Raw genomic sequence first — 6000 nt, forward strand, 5'->3', positions numbered from 1 at the left:
ACTCCCAAATCCAATTAGTTACCAACTCTTATTATTCTACTTTCTTAATATCTCTCTTATCCGACCACTTTCTCTATTCCCACTGTCACTAGTTTGGTTCATGCTACTGTCACTTATCCTGATTATTGCATTGAACTCCTAATCGGTCTTCCAGCTGCAGTCTTGCTCCATGTATTGCCTCACTCCAGTCTACTCTCTATACTGCAGCCAGAGTGATTTATCCAAACCATTAATTTGATGATGTTACCTCCTTACATAAAATCTTGCAGTCGATCCTCCTGACTTGTCGGATAAGGTCAAATTCCTTAGCATGCTCCAAAAGGCACTTTGTGATCTGGCCCCTGCCTACCTCTCTGACTGGTCTCATTCCTCTCGCATTTAAGAGCGTGTAGTTCCCTGAACGCTGCATACTCTCACTTTTGTGTAAGTTGCTTCCTGTGCCTGAAAAGACCTCCATCTCACCCCAGTGCTTTTTATTCTTCCTTGTCTTTCGAATTCAGCTCATGCATCACCTTCTCTGGGAAGCCTTCACTGCACTTCTCCTACCTGCATACTTACCATCATTTGTGTATTGTGTATCGTGTATCTATTGCTCTCACCAGACTCTGAGTTTCCTGGGGGCAAGAGCCTTATTACTTATCTTTTTACTCCCGAAAACTTACGTGAAACGAACACATAAAAAAAGTTGTCAAATGAATGAAGGGAGGTCTTAAAGCCGAGGAGGCCCAGACATTCCAGAGACAGATGGATCAAGAATAATTCTTCTTTTTTTTAACTGTTAATTTTATATTGGAGTATAGTTGATTAACAATGTTGTGATAGTTTCAGGTGTACAGCAAAGTGATTCAGTCATACATATACATGTATCTATTCTTTTTCAAATTCTTTTCCCATTTAGGTTGCTACATAATATTGAGCAGAGTTCCCTGTGCTATATACTAAGTCCTTGTTGGTTATCCATTTTAAATATAACTGTGTGTACATGTCAATCCCAAACTTCCAGTCTAACCTTCCACCCACGCCCAGACCCAAGAATGATTCTAAGGATAGGATTATCCTCACTCAGATCCACAGGGAGAGTGGCCCACAGTGTGTGCTCTAGGCTGAAAATGGATTTATCAAGGTAAAAAGCAGAAGATATAGCCCTAGTTCTTGAAGAGCTTTCAGTATCATTTGCAGCAGAAAAAAAAAAAAAAAGTATCTTTATGAAAGAAAACTAGTTAAGGTATAACTGCTAGTCTATACATGCTGTTGAAACTTAGAGAAGAAAAGAATCTTTCAGGCATGCCTTAGTCAAAGGAGATTCCTGAGGGAAGCTGGGCCACAACTGGGCCATCTTTGCACTGTAATAGAGGAAGCATAAGCACAGATTAGAAATGGGGTTAGGTATGGGGAGATGGCTAACAACCAGGCTTCGTTCCTTGGAGCTTACAGTTTTGAAGAAAAGATAGGCTGAGTAAGAAATAATTGGGCTGAAAAGAATTTGTTAGGAAGGAATAGGACCTGGAGAGATTCATATAAACTGGGTGGATCTGGAAAGGCTTAAGGAGGTTTCCCTGTAGTGCTGGGGTGGAAACAGTATCTCTTATGAAAATAATTCAGATATTTAGGACAGGTGATCCCACACTAGATAAAGACGTAAAGACTAAGGAATTAACTTTTCCGAATGTGGGACTCTAACATGCTATTTTCTCTGCTCACTGGACTGCCAGTCTTTCCAAACACATAAGTCTTTTGGACCCCATCAATCACAATGGCATGCCTAGTATTTTCCTTTATATCAATATATAGGCCTGCCTGAAGGAAGCATCTTACAGAGTGTGTCAGGCCCAGTTGACTTTGAATTACAGATCAACCACTCACTAGCTGTGTGATCTTGGGCCAGTCAGTTAATTCTTTTTATCCTCAGTTTTTTGATGTGTAAAATGGGAATAAAAATCATTTTCATCATTTGAAGGTTAAACAAGATAGTACATGTTAGTAAAGCTGTTAGCACAATGGATGACAAATGGTAAGTGGACAATGAATGATAATAATTATGAAAAATAGGAAGTGGGTTCAAACTGATGTCCAAATCCTCAGGCCTGTCATTATATAACTGAGCCCCAGTTAGTCACTTCTATACAAATCAAGGGTGTCTACAGCAGAAGCAAAGTTGACTCTATTTTTGAAAACCCTATTCAAAAAAACTGTGATCTCACCAGTTTCTCCTTGACCTTCCCAATGAAGGAAGTGGTGGGTGGAAGGAGAAGGACTCTTTGTGACCCTGACAGGAAAGGAAGTGGCCCAGGCATATCGGGGAAGGCCAGTGCACAGACCACACTGGAAGCCTAGCTCTTCCCCGGTGCCACCTCCCAAAAGGATCTATCTGGGTTTGCTGGGAGGACAGCCTCCACACAGCCTCCCCAAGGTCAGGTCAGGGGCTCAAGAGATGAGACTTTCTGCCCACCAACCCAGTGGCTATGGTCATCAGAGACCATGGTTTTAAAAGATGCTCTAGTTTGGGACTTCCCTGGTGGCGCAGTGGTTAAGAATCCGCCTGCCAATGCAGGGGACACGGGTTCGAGCCCGGGTCTGGGAAGATCCCACAGGCCACGGAGCAACTAAGCCCGTGTGCCACAGCTACTGAGCCTGCGTGCCACAACTACTGAAGCCCGTGTGCCTAGAGCCTGTGCTCCGCAACAGGAGAAGCCACTGCAATGAGAAGCCTGCACACTGCAATGAAGAGTAGCCCCCGCTCGCTGTAACTAGAGAAAGCCCACGCGTAGCAACAAAGACCCAATGCAGCCATAAATAAATAAATAAAAGATGCAGTAGCTCTGTATAACATGGGGCGTCAGGAAGAAATATCATTCCCCGAAATCAAAGGTGCCTTCTGTGCAGAGAGATTACTAGAGTCACTCAAGTTTCCCTGGAAGATTTTTGGAGCGCTCTCTTTAAAAAGTCCTGGACAGCTGCAAGGGCAGCTGGGAGAAAGAAGCGCCTGCTTTCCGTGTTGGTATGTGTGTACAAGGGGCCGGGGGGTGGAGGGCACCAGTTTCCTGTTTGCCCATTCTACTTTGGCTAAAAAGAGAAAGGGGCCTTGCTGTTTGTTTTTTAGTTCTTAGAGAGGAAAGAGCCGTGTTGTGAATGTGGAGGTCCTGTGGGTGAAGGGCCAAGAGTGGGGGCAACTGTAGCCTCTCCCCCTAACTGGGGCTTATACCTCCTCTGTCAATGATGAGTTGCCTTTTGAGCTTTTGCATCTTACAGCTAATGACAGGGGTTGGCTCTTCTTGATAGCTTAGGGATCCTGTGGGAATCTGTTGAGGCAATAATGAATCACCATTCGAAATGTGGTTTGTGTAAATCTGGATTTGAATATAATGTTCTCTTAATGTAACTACATTCAAAGATATGATCATTAGCAATCATTTATACATGCACTGAAATAGTAAAATACATTAACCTAAAGGCTATTCTGAGCCTGTCTTCAAGGTGCTCGTGCTGAAACTCTGCATGGTTTGGCCACTGCCTCTCTCATCAGTCTGATCTCTGATTCTTTGTCAATGCTTCGCCACACAGTCCAGGCATGTGCAAACACCTGCAGCCCCAGGATGTGACAGAGGGATTAATGAAGAGTTCTGGAGCAAACTGCTTTACCCTCTACAAACTGTGTGACTCTAGACAAGTTATTTTACTTCTTTGTACCTCAATTTCTTTATCTGTAAGCAGGCATTGTGGTATCTAAAGCTTTTATGAAGATAAAGTGAGCTAAGAATGTAAACCACTAGAACGGTACCTGATACTTAGTAAATAATGGCTATTAAGTGTCATCTGCTGTGTGAAGCCTGCTCAGACCTCCCCTGGGCAGGATTAACACTGCTTCATTAGTTCCACTCCTGAATTTTATACGTACTTTTATTTGTCCTTTGGTACATGGAACTTCAATCATGTTCAATTTTCTGAATCAGAAATACAGTATCAAGGCCTGACATAATCTGAAAAGAGAATAATCACTGTAGGAGAAATTCTTGCTTTTATAAAGAAGAGCTAGTTAACCCACTTGAGTCTGTAACTAGTAAAGTTGAACTGAACTGGTGAAGGAATACTTTTGGGGTGGAGTACTTCCTGTGCTGGGCCTGCCTATTCCAGATTTGTCAACATCCTGCCTTCCAGCTCCCACTGTTAAATAGGCTGACCAGAGAAAAATGCATGATACCAGCCTTACCTCGCACCCTGGGGGCCCCAATCGCACCAAGCTTTTTTCAGTTACACAAAAAGCTTCTGGGCCTTCCCTACCTCTGCTCTTTCTGCCTCGAGCATTTTTTAGCCCTCCCTTCTCCCTTTTCTTAGCCACTCTTTAGGCAATCTTCATTCCCTCCTCCACTGCAAAGGCCTTCTCTTATCTTTCCAAGATGGGTCAAATTATTCTCCTAAGTAGCCACTCAGCCCCTCCCTCATATCTCCCCTATCACAACACTTACTACATTTTATTTTACTTATTTGCCTGGATTTTCTGCTAAATTTTAGGTTTCACAAGCCAGGGAATATGCCTGTAAAACTAGCCCTAGGTGCAACTGACCCATGGTTGGTGTTTAGTAACTGTTGTTAAGAGGAAAAAAATAAACAAACAAGTGAACAGAAGGAATGAACATTTGGTAGCAGGCACCTGCATCACATTCCCTGCCTTTTTAGCTTCCCAAGCGATTCTGTGCACGGTGGATCTAAAAACAAACAAACAAATAAAAAAAGCCATTTCTCAGGGATAGAAAGAAAATCGACTGAGAGTGCTGTACCTGAAACATTTAAAATTTCAAACTGGAGTCTCTTAGAATATGAGAGTTTTCATCCACTTCTTCATAATTCAGTCCTACCCAATTCAACATGTTCTGAAAGAAAGAAAGAAAAAAAGAAAGAGGAGAAAAATATTTAGACAAAATAATTCAATTTTCTTTAAGCTTGGGCTGCTTGACACATAGTTCACTGAGCACTTGAAATGGGGCCAGCCTGAACTGAGATGTGTGCTGCAAATATAAAATACATCCTAGATCTGGAAGATGTTGGATGAAAAAAGAAATGTAAACTATTGGCAATATTGGTTAGAAGTTGTAGTGATAATACTTTTGATATATTGAGTTAAATAAAATACATCAAATTTAATTTCACGTATTTCTTTTCACTCTTTTTAATATGGCTATTAGATAATTTAAAATTGCATTTGTGGGCATGTAGAGGTTAATTTGCAAGCTGGGTCAGGTGGCTACCTCTTTTCTGCTCAGATCTGCTTTTTCAGTCCTTTCCTGGTCTACTAAATGCCCATGAACCCTGGCATTTTCTCCCCGGCCTTTGTTGTGACCTCTGGGGCTGGGACTTTGGTGTGGCAACAGGGTCTGCCCCCTGTGTCCTGACCTTAGGCCCTAGTTGCCCAGTTTGCTCACCAAAGCTCTGTTTCTATCCCTGGCCAGAGCCTGTGACCCGATCATAACACTACACAGTTCCCTTTGGACTGTGGTTTGGTTTTGGTTTACTCTGTGTTCATTGCACGTGGGAGTTTAGCAAAAAGAAATGAGATCTGTTCTTTAGGCAGATATTTTGAAGTCACCTCTCAGAAAACATTCATAGATGAGAATATACCACAAAAGGTCTCAGGTTGATAATCGTAATAAACAATTTGTCAATATGTGCAAACTGTTTTCACCTCCATTCCCTTGAACTAGGAGATTGATGCTCCAATGAAGCAACCATTTGGGTAGAGGGTTGGGTGAATCAATTGACCACGCAATTGTCCTGAGTCTTCAGCTGTAACTTTTTAGACCATGCCCACAAATCCTCTTACTACAGAAAGGTCACCTCAGTTCTCTGGCTTGAATTTTCTCCTATGTAAAGCAAGGCTTTCTCAATAATGCCAACTTCAACAGTCCATACATTTACATACGTGAGTGGGAAGGAGAGTAATTCTAAATAAACACAAATCATTAGTACACACATCTCTCCCAACTCTTTCTTCCTTCCCTCAGTCCC

The sequence above is a fragment of the Leucopleurus acutus genome (genome assembly GCF_964270905.1).
Source record: "Leucopleurus acutus genome assembly, chromosome: 1".
Lineage (NCBI taxonomy): Eukaryota > Metazoa > Chordata > Mammalia > Artiodactyla > Delphinidae > Leucopleurus > Leucopleurus acutus.